Source organism: Pelodiscus sinensis, chromosome 4 (assembly GCF_049634645.1).
Source record: "Pelodiscus sinensis isolate JC-2024 chromosome 4, ASM4963464v1, whole genome shotgun sequence".
Classification (NCBI taxonomy): domain Eukaryota; kingdom Metazoa; phylum Chordata; order Testudines; family Trionychidae; genus Pelodiscus; species Pelodiscus sinensis.
This window is the reverse complement of record NC_134714.1, coordinates 98686111-98707066: the sequence shown is the minus strand read 5'-3', so window position 1 is coordinate 98707066 and position 20956 is coordinate 98686111. Positions and strand designations below refer to the sequence as shown.

Here is a 20956-nt window from a genome sequence, read left to right as displayed (position 1 = left end):
CCTTCCTCCCCCCCCCCCCCTCCCCAGCCCTGTTGCAAACTGCACCCAAAGAGGTTGGTAAAAGAAGAGTCCTGATCTCCAGCCACTTACTGGACACTGCTTTGCCCGCAGACAGGCGAGTAGAGACTATAAGATTCCCCTCATCCACCAAGGGCACTCGCATGAAGGGTGGACCCTGTTACAGTGCCATATGAAGAGCGATCGAAAAGACTGACTTTTCAATTTAGAAAATAAGATACTAAGGGGGGATATGATAGAGGTCCAGAAAGAGAATAAGGAAAATATATTTATTTGTTCCCATGAGATAAGAACTAGGGGTCACCAAATGAAATTAATAGGTAGCAGGTTTAAAACAAAGGTAGTTTTTCTTCGCACAGTCAACCTGTGGAACTCCTTGCCAGAGGATGTTGTGAAGCCCACGACTTTAACCGGGTTCAAAAAAGAACTAGATAAATTCATGGAGATTAGGTCCATCAATGGCTATTAGCCAGAATGGGTAGGAATGGTGTCCCTAACCTCTGTTTGTCAAGGGCTGAAAATGGACGACAGAGGGATCACCTGATAATCACCTGTTCTGTTCTCTTCTTCTGGGGCATCTGGCATTGGCCAGCCAACAGGCTACTGAGGCCTTTGTTCTGACTCTGTATGGCCATTATGTTAAGTTGCTTTACTTCTCACTATTTCTGCTCAAATGTATTTTCACCTTGAGTTATGTTTTCTCCAGTCTTCTCAAGTAAAACATTTTAAAAAAAGCCACTTATTCCTGTCTGACTATTGTGATGTCATAGCAGAATTTTCAGAAGCCTGCTCAATCCATTTCTAATTTCACACACTCAGCAACTGACCTAATAATCTGTCACAAACCTTGTAGCCATTCAGAGTGGATTTGATTTACATCAGGACTTAAATTACCTGTCAGGAAGACTCAATTTAATCATGGTTTTCTATATAAAAGTCCATTCTTGTTGGTAGGTGTAACCTTAATATTTATTATTCACAACTGAGAGATAGATGTAGGTTTCATTTTTAGAAGGTAGACATTACACATTTTTTACAAGTATTTTATTTTGAAAACTCCAGATAAATTTTACAGCTATATCAGAAAATGAATGGTGGTTTGGCTATTTCATTTACCAATGGTAATTGAAGCAGGTATTTATGAAGTCATTGGGAAGTGAACTATCTCCAATTAACAGGTTAATCATTAATATTTGGAGGATTTTTTTGTGTGTGCCATGCTGTATGAGGAGAAGACTATTACCAGACAGACATTTAAACTATTTTATTTAATTAAAACAACATTATGTAGTCTGGATTTTTTTTCTTCAACAGCAAACATATTATTTTAACAAAACAAGCATATGAACTTTTGAATTTCTAGTGTTCTATGATTAAACATTCAAATTTTTTAATTGTTCCTTTCTGTTAAATTGTTAACTAAATATTTCATGTAACTGTCAGCCTGGTCAATGTGAGAAATTTAAAATATTGGCTTCTGCAGCTAACTCAGTCATCTTCACCTTCATTTTCCTACTGTCATAGCTAACTCCTCTTTTTCAGCAGTAAAGGTTTGACTCTAGTACCGAATATTGAGAATATTTGCAAGAAAATGACCTGGAGATACTGCTTGTCCCATTGGGGGGGTTAATCCTTGTAATTTAACTCTATCATTGCATATCACTCTTTTTAAGATCTCATTCAGTTTCTTCCAAATTTCAGTAGCATGAGCAATAAAACAGCTATTTCCCTGCATTTGTTCCATATTTCTCTTAAACCCAATGCTGAGAACTTTGGCTGTGATAGTTTACAAACTGTAATCAGATTAGGCCAGTTTTTTATATAGTGCTCAAAACAGTCCACTATTGAGTTCTATTGCACATTTTGTGGGAGTTAACTTGTTCCTCCCACTTTTTTCAGAGCAGCAGCTGCAACGTGGTTGTTATGGAAGTATTTTGCAATTTCAACATTAGCCTTTATTTCTAGAATAATGAAGTTATTTCCCTTCTAATGAGAGAATGGTATGGTAGATCTCAAATCAATGAAGACTACACTCAAGACTTCTAGAATATGCTGCTCAAACAGTTTCACTTTTGTTCCATCAGTACTTGCTAGCCAGGATGGATAGGAATGGTGTCCCTAGCCTCTGTCAGGGGCTGCAAATAGATGACAGGAGAGGGATCACTTGCTGATTACCTGTTTCTGTTTTCTCTGGGGAATCTGGCATTGGCCACAGTCAGAAGACAGGATATTGGGCTAGATGGACCTTTGGTTGGACCCGGTATTGCCGTTCTTATTCTCTCATGTTTCTATTGATTGTCCCTCTCTTCTCACATTTATCTCCAGGCTTCTTCTTTGTCTGGATCTATTCTACCCCCAACAATCTTCTTTTCATTGGAGTTTTTCAAACTTTGCACTTTTAGAGCAGGATAAGGGATTGACTTGGTACACACAGATTTGCAGAGGGACAATAAGGTTGAAGTCTGTTATTTCTCACTTCTATATATTACCTATCTATTTTAAAACATTTTTGCTGTTAACAAATGTGTTATCTCTGGAGCCACGAATTCACAGTGTGAGAACTGCAAAATTAAGCATCTCTGATTGTATGTTCTAGGCTGAGCACTGAGTCCCATTGGATAAATAAATTAATTTAAATCTGTACAGAAGTATGTGTAACCCCATAAAATTGGGTTAGAATCATAGAATACTAGATCTAGAAGGGACCTTGAGAGATCAAGTCCAGTCCCCTGCCTTCATAGTAAAACCAAGCACCAGCTAGATCAGGGGTTTCCAACCTTTTTTGGTCCCTGTACTCCTTTGGCTTTTAGTAAACCTTCCCTATTCAATATGAAAGGAAATAAATTCTAGACTCTAGAATCCACAACTTTTTTCATTAACACTACTAGTTTTGGAATATTTCAATTAGGATAATCTAGTTATTTACCAAATATTCCCCCTTGACAAGCTTCTCGTACCCCCTGGGGATACACCTGATCTAGATCATCCCTGACAGGTGTCTGTCTAACCTACTCTTAAATGTCTCCAGTCATGGAGATTCCACAATCTCCCTAGGCAATTTATTCCAGTGTTTAACTTCCCTGACAGGAAGTTTTTCCTAATGTCCAACCTAAAACATCTTTGCTGCTGTTTAAGCCCATTGCCTCTTGTCCTATCAGCAGAGGCCAAGGAGAACAATTTTTCTCCCTCCTCCTTGTTACACCCTTTTATGTACTTGAAAACCACTATCCTGTCCCCTCTCTTCTCTTTTCCAAACTAAACAAACCCAATTCTTTCAGTCTTTCTTTATAGGTCATGATTTCTAGACCTTTAATTATTTTTGTTGCTCTTCTCTGGATCCTCTCCAATTTCTCCATATCTTTCTTGAGATGTGGTGCCCAAAACTGGACACCAGTATTCCAGCTGAGGCCTAATCAGAGCAGAGTGGAAGAATGACTTCTCATGTGTTGCTCACAACACTTCTGTTAATGCAGCCCAGAATCATGGTTTGTGTGTGTATCTTTTTTTTTCCAATAGTGTCACACTTATTTATTAATATTTAGCTTATGGTCCACTATGACCCTGTAACACTGGGGTGGGAGGCTCAGTACCAAGAGCACCTCCTGCTGGTCACTCAGGTAATTAGCATTTTTGGTGCTGGAGTGCCCCCTTCTGGCTGGTGTTACTGTTGCTCTCCACCATTTGGTGTCAGGGCCCATGTCTCTCCCAGACTATAGCGCCCTCCTACCAGGGTACTGCCCTACTGCAATGCCACTATACTCTGGAGTCCTCCTCTGGGGACCCTCAATCCCCCTATGGCAGTGGTCTCCAACCTTTTTACACCCAAGATCACTTTTTAAATCTCCGAACAGGCGAAGATCTACTGCCCCGCCCCTTCCTTGAAGCCCCGCCCTCTCTATTCTCCTCCTGTCCATCACTTGTTATCCCCAGCCCTTATTTACACATTCTGATAAACAGTTTATTTTTAAATTATGCGATGTATAAAATTAAAATCACGTGTTTATAGTTATGAAATGTTTTTTATTCATGCTATTTAAATCTAAAATGAAGCATTTATAACTATACATTTTGTGGGGACAGAGTTGTGTGGCGGGAGGCAGGGAAGAGGGAACAGGGTGCTGGGAGAGCAGAGGACAGGGTTCTGCAGCAAGGGACAGGGTGCCAGTGGGGACAGGAATAGGGACTGAGTTCTGTAGCTGGGAACAGGGGAGTGGGAACAGAATTCTATGGCTGGGGACTGGAGAGTGGGGACAGAGTTTGGGGCGTGGGGACAGTTCTATAGCTGGGGACAGGGGAGTGGGGACAGAGTTCAGGGAGTGGGAACGGGATTGGGGACAGTTCTGTAGTTGGGGACAGGGGAGTGGGGTCAGAGTTCTGTGGCTGGGGAGTGGGGGCTGGGGAGTGGGGTGCCAGTGGAGGCAGAGAGTCCCTTGCATCTGCCTCCTCCCAGGATTCCTCCCCCTCCCCCCCCCCCCGGCTCAGGGAAACCCCGCGTGCGCCTGCCCCGGAGCTGACTGTCCCACGCGCGTGCCTCCCCCAGGACTGACTCACCCCTCCTATGCGGTACAGAGAGCCGATTCTCCCTCCCGCAGTACACCTGGCAGAGCAGCTAGCGCTACTTCCGGAATCGTCAGAAGTGGCGCTAAGCTGCGGGACTTCTGTCCATCCCTGGGAAGCCAACACTACCTCCATTTTCACTTGAGGTAGGTAGTGGAGCTTCTCGGGGGTGGGAGGGAAATGGGGGCAGGGCAGACAGGACGCCTCGCGATCAACTGGTCTAGGCCTCGCGATCAACCAGTCAATCGCAATCGACCTGTTGGTGACCATGGCCCTATGCCCTCCTCACTTCAGTGACCCATTGCCAGTCTTTGTCTAGTTCCTGCCACAAGGGCAAAACTGCGGTCTGACATGGCCACTCATCATTAGCAAGGGGGTGTGGACCTGCTGCTTTTGCCTATCCTGGCTGTCTCCCCACAGCCCTGGGACCCTGAGGCCTTGCTACAGGCCCTGTAGCCTGGGAGCTTTCCTGGCAAGAACTTCCCCCAGCTCTGCCTGACTTTCCCCAGCCCTGCTCTAAATCAGGAAGCATCTAGCTTCCCTGGCAGCCCTTATTTATACAGTTCACAGCTGCCAATTAAGGCCCAGCAATCTGCTATAGCTGCTTGCTCCATGACTCCAGCCCTCACCCAGGGCTGTGTTTTAACCCCTTAAAGGGACAGTGTGGGGCAGATGCATGGCCCCAGACCTCTAAATCTCTTTCTGCAGTACTCCTTCCTAGACAGTCACATCCATTCTATCTGTGTGAAACAGATTGTCCTTACTAAACTTCATTCTACTTACCTCAGACCACTTCTCCAAATTATCTAGACCATTTTGAATTTTGACACTTTCCTCCAAAGTACTTGCAACCCCTCCCAACTTGGTATCATCTGCAGTCTTAATAAGCATACTCTCTATGCCAATATCAAAATAATTGATCAGTGAATTGTAGAACTTATTTGCAAAACTTTTTAAACACCATATGAATATATTGTCTCATACTGTAAAATTAAAACTTATCTGTTTTCTATGATGAGATACATTATAGCACAAAGATCTTAATTAAAACTATCTTTAGATGCAATGTTTTTTGAAGAAAATATCTATTAAAATCCGGTTTAAATTTTAAAATGTTTGTTTTAAATAATTAATTGTTATCTACATTATAGACTTTCTGGTAATTCCCTTTTCTTACTATTCACCACCATTCCTTCCATCATAAGTTTTGAGTTTATTCCCATCTGCACGTGAAATGATCATATACCTAAATTCCTCTTCCTTACTTAAGATGGGAGAGGACTTCACTGAGATGTCACAACATGTACTTTAAATTTAAAAAGTATACACTGCACATTGGCAAATCAAAATCCAGAATAGATACATTGGATTCATAACTTTGCACTGGCTATATCATAAAACTGATTTTACTAAAATTCACTAGTAATATTCAACTACACCATATTTCTCTCCATAAATACATCTCAAAGCAGTTACAATGGAAGGTAAATTTCTGATTCCTGTGTTCACATAAAATGATTTGCCAGAGCTTACACAGCAGGTCAAAGAGCTACTGAAAATAAAATTCAACTTTCTTACTTTCCATACAACTGAGACAGCGTAGAGGCATCAGGCAGGGAAGTAGGAGAAAATGAACAAAGGTTTCTAAAAATATAATACATACTATATACTCTGGAAGTGATCTTATTTTCATGGATGATGATTCACCCTTCTTTGTTAGCACATAGGTTTCCAAATCCCCACACCATAAAAAGACTATATATCCGTATACAGGTTTTTTTTTGTATTTGTGCCCAAAATACATACTTTTACCTTAAAATAGTCATACAGAAATCCTCTTGTTAGATTAAAAAGAACTAATAGTGAGTGTAAGTAATATTAGTTGACTATATCTGGATGTATTATTATTCTTTGCTCTGAGAGGATGTACATTTGTGCTTCATTTTGATGCAGAAAAAGCAACTGAAACCAGAATAATCAACCCTGACAGGAAAAATACATTAATGGGAGCAAGCAATGAAAAAATAAACTAGAGAGCTAAGTAATGGCAAATCGACGTAAGAGGATTTACTTAATTAATCCTGTGTTGCAGAACTATCTGAATGGTATCTGTCTACTCCATATGTAATTATTTATTACTTACTGTTAACTTTTTAGAAAGAAATAAAACATCTTGTAACAAGGAAGACTACATGAACTATTTTTGATCTGCTTTATTGTTCTTCTGCACAGGTAGTCCCCAATACTAATACTATATAATGAAAATATTTCCAGAATTTCAAACACTTTGTGATTACTCTTAATCATAGTCCATCTGAAAAGTCAAGAAGAAGAATTTTGAGAGTACCTTTTTAGAGTACCTTTTCTTTAAAGAAATTGTGAAGGAAAACAATAGTTAATTACCAGAAGGCTAGACTGCCTGGGACAGATAGCACTGCAGTGCAGCCGTACCCTATTTCAGGATACCACTGGTATCCCAAAATAGCTATTCCACATCTTTTGAGCACACCCATTATTTTGAAATCTAATGAGCTTGCTATTCCGACATCCCTGTAAACCTCATTCCATGAGGAGCAAGGGACATTTTGGAATAGTGATTAATTTCAAAATAAATACTGTGTAGATAGCTTGTTTCGAAATTTGTCACGATTTCGAAATAACATTGAAATGAGATGCAATTTGCATATCTCAAATTGCATATCTTATTTTGACCTATGGTTCAGTGTAGGAGCACCCATACAGTTGCAAAATCTAGCCCATATAAAAGAAATTTAAACTGGAAGCTTTTTTTGTTTGGGATTTTTTTCCCTTTATATAGTTCCATCGTTTCCTGAAGACAATTTCACAAAAAGTGTTTGTAAGAAAAAAGCAAATGGTTAATGTTTAACATTATTTCTAATAAATTTTAAATTTCATACAAAGGAGTTTTAGAATTAGCAGGTACATGTCATATATACTTATCTAGACTGAGTAAAGCAACCATATAAAGAGATTTTAAAAACTAGATTAAGTGTTTTATAAAATACAGCTTGTCTACACTCGCCAGCTGAAGGCTTTAAATAATTTAATCCCTACAGCAACTGCCAGTCCCAACTGGAATATTGAAACAAGGCCTGCATTCAGTTTGAAACCCAACAGGTGCAGCCTAATTCTGCTTCCTAAATACAGCTTCTGAGCTGTGTTTATGCTCTGGGAGGATACGATACTCTTGAATTCACCAGGGCATTAATTAATTTAGTCTGAGTGCCTTATGTTTTGTCCCATCTAATACTATCAAATTTATTCTATTAATCCCCTCCCTTCTAGAAATGCTTGGGTTTTATGCCAGATGCAAGACAGCTTTTAAAAGTAAATACGGTCTTATAACTTTTTGCTATTTTGATGAGTTGGGGCTATCTCTTTATAACTTACTAATTCTGGTGCATACTGTAAAAAGCTGTTTCGTGAATGCCTATATGTATGTGGCTCCAGTATAAACTGACATATCTTGTACAGTACAACAGAGAGACTGGAATGGTACTTAGGACTCAACAGCCCTATTCATATGCAAACACCTGAACAATAAGGCTGCGTCTAGATTGGCATGATTTTCCGGAAATGCTTTTAATGGAAAAGTTGTCCGTTAAAAACAATTTCGGAACAGAGCGTTTAGATTGGCATGGCGCAAAGCACTTTTTTGCGGAAAAGCATCCATGCCAATCTAGATGCGCTTTTCCGCAAAAAAGCCCCGATTGCGAAAATGGCACTTTTTTGTGCAAAACAAATCTGAGCTGTCTACACTGGCCCTTTTGAGCAAAAGCTTTGCACAAAAGGGACTTTTGCCTGAACGGGAGCAGAATAGTATTTCCACAAGAAGCACTGATTTCTTACAGTAGGAAGTCAGTGCTTTTGCGGAAATTCAAGCGGCCAGTGTAGACAGCTGGCAAGTTTTTCCAGAAAAGCGGCTGATTTTCCAGAAAAACTGGCCAGTCTAGACACAGCCTAATAGGTTAGCTGCATCCTTAGAAAACTAGCTTTATTGTAACTGAGTGGTTTCCAACCTTTTTACACTCAAGATCACTTTTTAAATGTCAGGGCAAGCCAAGATCTACCCCATCCTTTCCCTGAGGCCCCACCCTCTCCATTCCCCTCCTCTCCATTGCTTGCTGTTCCCAGCCATTACTTATTCTCCCTGGGTTGAGACAGGAGATGCAGGCTCTGGGGTGGGAATGAGGGATTTGGATGTGGGAAGGGTTGAGAGGTGCAAGCTCTGGGAGGGAATCTGGGTGCAAGAGGAGGTGGAGAAGGGGAGGGAGCTCCAGACTGGTGAGTGTTGGGCTCAGGTGGAGGGTTGGGGTGCTGAGCAGGCCCCAGGCTTGTGGCTGTGAGGGTGCAGGAGTTTAGGTTGGGGTGTATGAGGGGCTTAGGGCAGGGAGATTGGGTGTATGATGGGCTCAGGACACAGGTTTGCAGAGTGTGGATGGTGCAGGAGTGTTGTGGCACAAGACTGGGGATGTGGGGGTGCAGGAGTTTGGGGATGTGAGGGGCTCAGGACAGGAGGTTCAGATGTATGATGGGCTCAGGGTTGAGGTATAGGGGGGTGCAGGAGTGTTATGATGATCCAGCCAGATGAGGACTTGGCCCCAATTGGGGTCTTGTTGGCCAGGCTTAATTTTTAAATAAAGTATAATATTATGTCCAACACAAAACATTACAGCATTGTCTTTATTTATGGCAGGTGCGGGGAACCTGTTTTGGGTCAGAGGTCACAGACCCACAGAAAAATCAGTCAGGACTCACACTAGTGAGATGCAAAAAAAAAAAAAACCCCTTCCAAACCCCCCCCCCAACCTCACTGATGTGGCCCCAACTGAACACCCCCCTCCTTCCCTGGCACTCCAGCCCCATAGTGGGAGGGGAGGTAGGACTGAGTTTCAAGGCCTCAGGCCAGATTAACTCTTCTGGAGTTCCAGAGTTAGTGGATTTTTGTGGGCTCCTCCATGCTCTGAAGTGGGGCCAAAAATGAGGGTTCCAGTGTGTGGGACAGGGCTGTTAGTGAGTGGGATAGGGATGAGCGTGCAGAATCTGGGTAGAAAGTAGGATACGGGAGCAAGCTGAGGATAGGTGTCTGGTCAGGAGGGAGGGAGCAGGGGACTGGTGAAGGTCTAGCCGGGGGCAGGTGATAGGTGCAAACCTAAGGAGAGGGGGGCGCATAATTAATATTTTGCCCCAAGTGCAAAAATACCTATTTACAGCACTGGGTAGGGTAGCTTTGCTCACTGTACTTGTGTACCTAGAATTTGCAGGATGCAATCAGCGTGTACCTTGCTTCACATGCTCCTGCTTTATGTTCATGTCACTTTTGTAATACAGGTAGGAAAAACCTACAGAGATGGGAACCAGTGGAATTGGTACCCCGGAATGTGGTAAACAAAATATCTCACGGGTCAGACATAGAACCCTAATGGGCCCGTGGGCCACAGGTTGCCTGTCACTGTTCTAAACTCTCTCTAGTCCCTCTCACTCTCAGGATTTGGGCCTCCTGGTTCTAAACTCAGTATTGCTGACTTCAAGAGATCAGAAATTGTGAGCTGGACTCCCCAGAACCATGACATTTTATACAATATTCTAGTGTCTGTTTTAGGTCAGTCTCTTGATTTTTTGAGTTCCCCAAGCCCATCCCTAGGGTTTGTGCATGGGATACTTAGTGTTGCCCACTCTTCCATGTACTGGATATGGTGATTTTGGTCCCTTCTACAGGAGCTTTTGCCCTACATCTGCCCATCTTCTGCCCAGCAAATAATCTTGTCCCCCCCAGTCTCCGATCAGTTCTGCCCCCATCCAGCCCCTTTCAATTCAGTCCTCCTGACCTGCACCATCACAACACCCTCAATTCAGCTCCTCCATGCTCCAATAACTGCTACCATCCTCAGTTCACCTTCCCAGTGCTTACCTATCTACTTAGAACCCCCCCTCAGTACACCCACCTTACCCCCACCCTCCTTATTTCAGTCCCCCTGCAGCTCCCATGCCATAGTTCATCCTCCCCATCTTCCTCTCTCCTCTTTACCATTCTTCATCCTCCCCAGTCCTGGGGTCCCCTCTCCCACTTCCCAGTCTGGCAGGGGAGCAGCTGCTGGGTGCTGACAGCAGGAGCCCTCACAGCCCTGCACCTGGGGTAGACAGAAGGACCCAGCCCCACCGTATCCAAGGGTTGACAGTAGGAGTCTGGGCCTGCTGCCCCGTGCTCCAGCTGGGATGAATGACAGCCAGAGCCTCTCTCTGCAGTAGTAGTAGGGGCTCTCACTATCAGCCTGCCCTGTGAGGAGGGGATCCTTCTCTCAGCCATGGGTGGCTGGCAGTGGGAGTGCAGAGCAGAGCTGACAGGCAATGGGGGCTCTGGTCACCCAGAGTTTATTGACAGTGCGAACACCCCAGTGATTTGTCAGTAAAATTAATCATAAATCATGTTTTGGGGACATGATTTTTAAAAAATCCAGCCATTTGAGAGTCAGTTGTGAGATCATGAGCCAGGCTTTCATTTACTGAGAAATTACATCGCTAATGAGGAATTTGCCAGAGTGGGCATATCTATAAACAGCTCTTTCAGCCTTTTGAACATACAGCTGCCATGGGGAATCTCATTTTCTTGATTACCCTCATCTGGTGCACATCTCCACTGGAACAGGAGAGCTCAGCCCCGTTTCCCTGAATGGGCCAGCTACTCTGTTAAAAACCTGTACAGGACTAGAATTCCCAAACAAGAAGAGGAAGCAGGAGAGAGCCAGCTTTCCCAGCATGCAACAGTCTAAGGGGTCCAGCCTACTTTTTTGATCCCAAATTGCTCTAAGGATTCTAGACAACTGAAGAAACTCAGACTCCAACCCAAAACGTGCTCTACAGTGGGAAGGAAACTGGGGAAAGGACATGTGCATTAATGTGTTAGATTCTGTGCAAAGTGTGTTATATGCTTCACAATGACTATGGGTCCCTGAGGGAGTGTCACAGGATGGACCAGGCCCAGAGGCCTCCCTGCCAGAGGCCCTGTGGTCCTGTCACACCCTGCCCCCAAAAAAGCAATAGAGAAGTCCTCCAAACAGGCTAGAGTGGCAGCAGAGGAAGCAGCCATTTGAGGTAACGAAGGCCTTATAAAGGGAGCTGTAGGACCAGTGTCAGACCGAAGACCTCAAGATTTGCAGTCTGGGTGACTTGTCCTCACCTACAGTCCATAACTTAAACCCCTCCAATGCACTATCAACAATCTACAACCTATCCTGGAAAATGACCCCTCCTTTCACTCTCAGAGGTCTTGGGGAAAAGGCCAATCCTTACCTACAGACAACCCCCTAACCTAAAACAAATTATTTCTGGTAACCACACAACATACATCCATCATAAGCATCCAGGAACCCACCCCTGAAATCAGCTCCAGTGCCAACTCTGTGCACACATCTACACAAGCAATTTCATCACTAGAACCAACCACATCAGTCACCAAATCAGAGGCTCATTTAACTGCACATCCACTAATGTGATCTATGACAACAGTGCCCCACCGCAGTGTATATTGGCCAAACTGGACAGTCTCTATGGGAAAGAATTAATGGACACAAATCAGATATCCAAAAACGCTACACACAAAAACCTGCTGGAGAACACTTTAATTTGCCTTGACACTTATTAATGGCTCTCCAAGGCACTGCTTTGTTTCAGGCCAATTCCACAAGCCAAATACACAGAGAAAGGTTGGAACTTAATTTCATTCACAAGTTTAATTCCCATGCAAATGGTATGAATCATGATATCGAATGGCTCGCACATTATCAACCAACCAAACAATGAAGGTGCCAATGATTCTTGATGTCTGTATAGAATCTGATATTAGTACTCTTCCTTTCCTAGTGCAAACTAATGGTTCTTATCAGCCTCTTTTAACTATTTAATCTTTAAGTTGCTAATAGACTATTTGTTGTTTTTTAAGTTTTTCCTGTTACAAACTGGCTGGACTATCCCTTTGAAACTTATCTACCCAATGTACTCTCCCCGCCTTCCAATTTCTCCCCTCCCCCTTCTCTTATTTATTCTTGGTTCTGGACTTCCAACATTCAGGTCATCTGAAGAAGTGGGTTGTGCCTGTGAAAGCTCACCTCTAGTACTGGTTATAAAAGCTACAAAATATATACAAGTGTATTTTAAATAGTGCAAATAGAATATGAAATGGCAATAAAACCTACATCAGTCAAATCCCTGTCCATTTTTTTTGAACTATGAGTGCAAATGATTCCTCCCCAGGGGTTTCCAGATTTTGTGGCAAATAGTTTTCTAGAACCTGGCTATGCTTAATCTACATATAATATTACTTCATACTTGGAAGGCATCCAAGTATTCCAAAGCATTTAACAACTACGAATGTATTTTAAGTATTTGTAGAGGACCTGTAAATGATGATGTCCAATACTGGCCCATTGATTTCAGTAATCTCAGGATTAAGCCTCAAGTGCTCAGGGGAGCCCTGTGAAGAAACAAGAGGTATTATTACACACATTTTACAGGCTCGAGAATTGAGGCTGTGATATTCTAGAATGTTTAGTTTTTTATATTATATTCATCACCACAGTATCTGGGTGCCTGCCAGTAGTGCACAGGCTGCTGGGTGGTCAGAGAAGGCAAAGTGCACTTTGCACTTAGAGTGGGAGGCAGTAAGGTTTCTGATGGGGTGGCTTTGACTCCTCTGGTAGATTGTTCCAAAGTTTTGAACCGTCCCCTAAACAGCTGAAGTCACATAGTGAGTCAGTGGGACATAGGCTCTCAGGCCTGATTTAACAAAAACATAAAACTTTTAAATGGATTTGGTTAACCAGTCCAACTTTCTTATGCCAAGAAGGCCTGGGAATTTAGACTCCCAGTCTAAAAATTAGAACAAGATTTTTTTTACAGAATGCATAGAAACATATTTGTGCTTCAATCTTCCTTGTTAGATAAACATAACGGCTGTATCTACGATCTCATGCAAAAGCGGCCGCTCTTGCGCAAAAACTTGCTGCCTGTCTACACTGGCCGTGTGTTCTTGTGCAAGTAAACCGATGTTATGTATAAAGTCAGGGCTTCTTGCGCAAGAACTCTGATGCTCCCGTTCAGGAAGAAGCCCTCTTGCACAAGAGCTCTTCCAGAAGAGGCCAGTGTAGACAAGCAACATGAATTTCTTACGTAAGAAATCCTATGTTTAAAATGGCCGTCAGAGCTTTCTTGCGCAAAAGCACATGCCAGTGTAGATGCTCTCTTCTGGAAGAGTTTTTGCAGAAGAACTCGTCTGCAAAAGAGTTTTTGCGTGAGAACATGCCAGTGTAGATGTAGCCTACTAGTTATCTGAGTTAAAATGGAAGAAGTACAGAGAAGGGCAAAAAACTATTAAGGGTATGGATCAGCTTTTATTTGAAGAGAGATTAAAAAGACTGGGACTCTTCACTTGAGCAAAGATACATCAAGGGGATATGTTAGATTTATAAAATCATGACTGATATGGAGAAAGTGAATACCCTTCATCTAACACAAGAACCCGGGCACATCCTATGAAGTTAGTAGGCAACAAGATTAAAGGAAACGGGAAGTATCACTTCTCACAGCCAACATGTGGAACTTGTTGTCAGGGGACACTGTAAAGACCAAAAATATAAATGGGTTCAAAAAAGAAATGATTCCCTGAGAGAGATCCATTACTGTCTGTTAGTTGAAATGATCAGGTATGGAATTTCATGCTCTGGGTGTTCCTAAAGCTCTGACTGCCAGCAGCTGGGATGGGAGAACAGGAGATGAATCACTCAATAATTTGCCTTGTTTTGTTCATTCCTTCTCAAGCATCTGGCACCAGGCCCTGTAGAAGAAAGAATACTGAGTTAGATGGACCATTGGTCTGACCCTGTATGACCAACAAGGTCTCAGGTTGGTGATTAGTCCATCAGCTCCTACACAAGAGTGTTGTAGTCATAAGTTCATTGCAGTTTTAAGTTCAGAACAAGCACCAAGTCTTCAAACCCTTCCCAAAGGGTGGGGGCCACTCTTGAACCAGAACACCTGTCCATTTGCTGAATGAGAAAGAAGGCCCTGAATCAGTTTAAACTTGGGCTACTTAGCAAAAGTACTTTCTTTTTTTGTTGGCTCCTTGAAAATGTAGTTTGAACATATATATGCGAGCGTTTCCCTAGGTGGTAGTAGCTCTCTGGGGATATTATAGCCTGAGTGAATTCTCCAGTATTCTTCATTCATCCATCCCCATGGACACCCCAATAATACATAACCATTGCATTTAGATGTTTAATACAATAAACCCCTAAATTACCTATACTTAATCTCTCGCAAATGGTAACTTGTGTGACATAGAATTTGTGTAATAAGTATAGTCTATATGACAGAGATCAAAAACAAATAAAATTAAAAAATGTCATCGCTTGCTCTAGATATATAGACAATAGCATTGCATTATTTTATGCTTTGTGTTTTTTATTTTGCATCTTTCTTCAAATTAATTTTATTTTCCTCTTCAGAATTTTTATTCAACCTGTGTTTCAAATTAGATGTTGAGGGGTTTGCCACTTTCCTCTATACTTAGACGCTTCATGTTTATTAGCCATACCACCTCTGGAGCTTTACTAGACCTAGTGTTGACCAACAAAAATTTAGCAGCATTGGTGGATAATTTTAATTATCCAAATAAAAATATGCAGGGTTTGTCCGTAGGACAAGGTGAGTGGAAAAATCTTGCAAAATTAATGTAAAGCAAATTTTTTTTAGAACATATTTTTCAGGCACTGGCCTCTATATCTCTTCATGCATGTTGCTACACTAAAACCTACATTATGGGTAATTGGGTTTAACAATTGTATATGAAAAAATACTTGTTAGCAAAATACGACAACTCTGTTCTGAGACTTTTGGAGTATACATAAACTTCATAGCACATTATTAGGTGTCTTCTTTTCTTGATGTCCTGACCTCTTATTTAATTATTTTAAACATGCAGTTGTATAAATGTCTGGAGGGGAGGATTAGATTCCTGCAAGACATTTGGAGGCTGAATGGGGCCTATGCAGATCAAGAACCTTGGATCCCCCAGAGTAGATACCTCCCCCTGCCAAACTTGGATTAGCACCCCCTCTGTTTTCCCCTTTTACTCTTGATTTTGCTCTAAAGTAAAGACAGCCAGCTTGTAGTCTCTCTGCAATATCATTTTTGGACTGGATTAACACATCCACACTGTTTATATGAGAGATGCATTCCTTTGTACATGTATCTCTTACAAAAGCTATGAGGCAAACACTTGTGGTAGAAGCATCAGGGGTAGCTGAGTTAGTCTGTACAGGATAAACTGAAAAAACAACAAATGGTCTGATAGCACTTTATAGACTAACAAAACATGTAGATGGGATCATGAGCTTTCGTGGGCACAGCCCACTTCTTCAGATGACCGGAGTATGTTTAGTTTTTAATAATGTAATTTTAGTGACACCTTCAACTAAAACATTAGGAAAACCCTATAGAATTTCCCTTCCATGTGCTTCCTGAAGTCATAGTTGTAATTACACAGGGTTTCTTATTAATCATTCTAACAGACATATTGAGGCATTTACTCTGCATGACAGTTCAGTTCTTGTGATATAGACAAACTGTTGTCGTCTTAAAGAAGCCTGGCAGTCTGTCAATGGTGTATAAAATCTTAGTTTCAGATTGTTTATAAATGTCTAATTTCACATACTTAATTCTTGAAATACTTTTAAAAAACAGCACAAGTTGCTTGAATAAAACTTTGTTTTTATTTTGGGGAGTGATAATTGGATACCAAACCTTTATTTTTAGATAGTGCACTAGCTTTCCCAAAATTACTCCATTGGCTATCCAGAAGTATATATCCAGTGAGCAATTGGTCTTAATCCAGGTCATTGTAGACAGGTGCACTTCATAAACTGACACCAATTGCTATGCTTCAATTAGTCCTAGAAGAGATATGAGGGCTCAGCTAGGCACAGATACGATGCTGCTTGAATCTGGGGTGTATGGATATGTATATATTTTACATATATATTACATCAATGTCAAGAGAGAGGCTACATCTAGACTGCCGCTTTTTTTTTTTTTTCAGAAAAAGGTACTTAAAATGCACACCGCAAATTGCGTACCTTTTTCCAATTGTTTTTTTGGAAGAGGCTTTTTTGAAATTTGGCCCATCTACACTGGGCCAAATTTCGGAAAAGCCTCCTCTTTTGGAAGAGGCCTTCTTCCTCATTTTATGAGGAAGACAGGGCTTCCGACAGAGCATGTCTGCTCTTCCACAAAAAATGTCGGAAGGGCAGACACATTCCCTGGATGCGTCAGAGTTTTTCCAGGATACAAGGAGCAATGGTCTTAAGTTGCAGTGTGGGGAGGTCTGGGTTGTATATTAGGAAAAGCTATTTCCCTAGAAGGGTGGTGAAGCACTGGAATGGGTTCCCTAGGGAGGGGGTGGAATCTCCATCCCTAGAGGTTTTTAAGTTCCAGCTTGACAAAGCCCTGGCTGGGATGATTTAGTTGGGATTGGTCCTGCCTAGAGCGGGGGGCTGGACTTGATGACCTTCTGAGGTCTCTTCCAGCTCTATGGTTCTATGATTCTCTAAGGGGTAGGCCTGGCATTCCCTACCAATCTTAACAGGTGTTTATTGCCTTGAGCAAGCAGCCCAGGCTACGTCTAGACTGCAGGCTTGTTTCGGAAGAAGCTTTTCTGGAAGAGATCTTCTAAAAAAACTTCTTCCAAAAGAGAGCATCTACACTCCTCCTTTTTTGAAGTACAGAATATTTCAAAAAGGGGGCTTTTTTCGAAAGAACCGCATCTAGATGGCAGATTCACTTTCAAAATACCCTTTTTCGAAAGAATGCTGTGACACGATTATGCAAATGAAGCACAGGATATTTAAATCCCCGCTTCATTTGCACTTTCGATCTGTCTAATTTACATCCCTCTTTCGAAAGCGGGATGTAGTTTAGACATAGCCCCAGTGTTTTGATTTTAGTATTAGTAATGTATGTTCAAACTTAATTATCAGTACAAAGACCCATTAGAAATCTTGACTCTTGAAATTGACAAGAAGATTAAGAAAATACTTTTGTTATAGTTAATAATGTCCATTTCCCCCCTTTTTTGGCATTACATTATTTTCTTATTCAGAGTTCTCACTTCACCGAAATTGTAGAGCACTGTTTTCCCTCCAGACTCAGATGTGTTTTGAAATGGAGATACATAAAGCAATTATGTAAATGTCTCCAGTACATCTTTTGTCTTCATGACATTGTATTTTGCATTAGTAACCTGTACACAAAAATACAGAACTAAGTGTGACTGGATTGCTGGAAGGGGTAAGAAATCCCAAAGTTTGTAAATATATGCATAACCCAGCTCAGACATTCTCACTCAGTGTGCTTGTTAAACTAGATAATTTCAAATTAGAAATAAGGTGCAAATTTTTAACAATAAGGGTAATTGACCATCAGAACAATTCTCCACAGTTTGTCATGGATTCTACATTATTGGACATTTTTAAATCAAGATTTTTCTAAGAGGTTTGCTCTACTTCCACCAAGGAGCCAAAGGAAAGCAGTCAGACTGTAGAAAACAGGGGGCAATACTTTGTGTAATAGTAAAAGATGGTATTGTATAGAAACACAGTAAAAGTGCTGTGAAATGTGGCATGAGTCAGAGGCAGGATAAAAGGCTTGTTTCTGGAGGAACAAGGCCAAGAAGGCAGATCACAGAACTATCTGGGTAAAAGATTTTGAATCATTTTAGATACCAGACTCTTTGTGAAATATAATGTAACTCTTCCCCCTACAAGCCCATTATCTTTCATTTATTAAACCACAACTACTTCTTTGTTTGTCAATTAACCTGGACACCATTATAGGCTCTGTTCTTCTGCTCATCACATACAACCTGAGCCATCATCATCTCTTATTTCACCATTTTGCTCTGGCTATAAAAGTGTAATACCTTTTTCATGTACTTCAGATGTTTTGCATTAAAGTTTTGTGAGGTAGTTGTTTGAATGAAGCCCAATCCACATCATAAACTCTATGGGACATTCACCCTTTGTGTTCATCATCCTTTTGATGTGCTCATAAGATAAGACATATTTTTCAGTCCAAATACTTTCCTGCTTAAATTTTTTGGTTAGAAACAATTCAAGACAAAATAAATTGTACTTTGTGCTGTACTGGGTATTTGTTAGATTGAGCTAGCTGACATGATCTAGCACAAAATGGGCAATAATTTTTAATGGGGGGGGGGCCACGACAAGGTTTTAGCAAGTAGTCAAGGACCACACTTCTATGGAGGGAGTGTGGATCTAGGACAGAGGTTGAGTACACAAGGGAGCTTGGGGTAAGGGACTGGGGTGCAGGACGGGATGTGGGGTCTGAGAGGTAGTTTGGGTGAAGGAGGAAGTTGGGATCTGGGGCAGGGGTTTGGGATGCAGGGTCAGGGAGGGATATGGGTGCAAGAGAGGATTCTGACTTGGGGAGGGTTATAAGAGAGGATACAGGGTCTGGGTGGGAGTTGTGTTCTGGGAGAAGGGGAGAAAGGGGTACAGAGAGTTTGGGTGGTGGTCTGGGGCAGTGTGACAAGGCATCTCAGCCCCACACTGTAGAACAGACTGTGAGCTGGGCCCAGCTGGCTGAGAGAGCCCCTCCACCACGACCCTGCTAGGCATGCTCACAGGCAGGCCTGAGTATAAAAGGTCCTGAGGCAGCTCACTCAGGGTGGACTGCAGAAGGGGAAGGACCCACAGAGACAGCTCCAGAGCCAGAGAAGCAGACCCAGTTCAACCTTACGCAACAGTCATCACAGCCCTAGAAGCAACTGCCGCTGCAGAGACAGCCATGACCTCAGAGGCAGGCTGGAGATAACATAAGAATGGCCGTACTGGGTCAGACCAAAGGTCCATCTAGCCCAGTATCCTGTCCACCGACAGTGGCCAGCACCAGGTGCCCCAGAGAGGGTGGACCAAAGACAACGATCAAGCGATTTGTCTCCTGCCATCCCTCTCCAGCCTCTGACAGACAGAGGCCAAGGACACCATTTTATCCCCTGGCTAATAGCCTTTTATGGACCTAACCGCCATGAAATTATCTAGCTTCTCTTTAAACTCTATTATAGTCCTAGCCTTCACACTCCTCTGGCAAGGAGTTCCACAGGTTGACTACAAGCTGTGTGAAGAAGAACTTTCTTTTATTAGTTTTAAACCTGCTACCCATTAATTTCACTTGGTGTCCTCTAGTTCTTCTATTTAGGGAACTAATAAATAACTTTTCTTTATCAGCCCTCTCCACACCACTCATGATTTTATAGACCTCTATCAAATCCCCCCTCAGTCTCCTCTTTTCTAAACCAAAAAGTTCCAGTCGCTTTAACCTCTCCTCATATGGGACCCGTTCCAAACCCCTAATCATTTTAGTTGCCCTCTTCTGAACCCTTTCCAAAGCCAAAATATCTTTTTTGAGGTGAGGAGACCACATCTGTACACAGTATTCAAGATGTGGGCGTACCATAGTTTTATACAGGGGCAGTAAGATATTCTGGGTCTTATTTTCTATTCCTTTCCTAATAATTCCTAGCATCCTATTTGCCTTTTTGACTGCCGCTGCACACCGTGTGGAAGTTTTCAGAGAACTGTCCACGATAACTCCAAGATCTCTTTCCTGATTTGTCGTAGCCAAATTAGCCCCCATCATACTGTACGTATAGTTGGGGTTATTTTTCCCAATGTGCATTACTTTACACTTATCCACATTAAATTTCATTTGCCATTTTGTTGCCCAATCACTCAGTTTGGTGAGATCTTTTTGGAGTCCCTCACAGTCTGCTTCTGTCTTGACTATCCTAAACAGTTTGGTATCATCTGCAAACTTAACCACCTCACTGCTTACCCCTTTCTCCAGATCATTTAAGAATAAGTTGAAAAGGATTGGTCCCAGGACTGACCCTTGGGGTACACCACTAGTTACCCCTCTCCACTCTGAAAATTTACTGTTTATTCCTACCCTTTGTTTCCTGTCTTTTAACCAGTTCTCAATGCAAGAAAGGACCTTCCCTCTTATCCCATGGCCATGTAATTTACACAAGAGCCTTTGGTGAGGGACCTTGTCAAAGGCTTTCTGAAAATCTAAGTATACTACATCCACTGGATCCCCCCCTGTCCACATGTTTGTTAACCCCTTCAAAGAACTCTAAGGGTATGTCTACACTACCCTCCTAGTTCGAACTAGGAGGGTAATGTAGGCATACCGCACTTGCAAATGAAGCCCGGGATTTGAATTTCCCGGGCTTCATTTGCATAAGCGGGGAGCCGCCATTTTTAAATCCCCACTTGTTCAAACCCCGTGT

At 42.1% G+C, this 20956-nt stretch overlaps 1 protein-coding gene across 1 annotated transcript in view; it reads left to right on the top strand.

Annotated features, from left to right (window-relative positions):
• LOC112547854 (uncharacterized) overlaps nt 1-6757 on the top strand; it is a 40236-nt gene extending 33479 nt beyond the window's left edge. The window contains exon 3 of the mRNA XM_075928787.1: nt 6529-6757. The gene's annotated coding sequence lies outside the window, so the exon portion shown is untranslated. The remainder of the gene's footprint in view (nt 1-6528) is intronic.
• The last annotated feature ends 14199 nt before the right edge of the window (nt 6758-20956 follow it).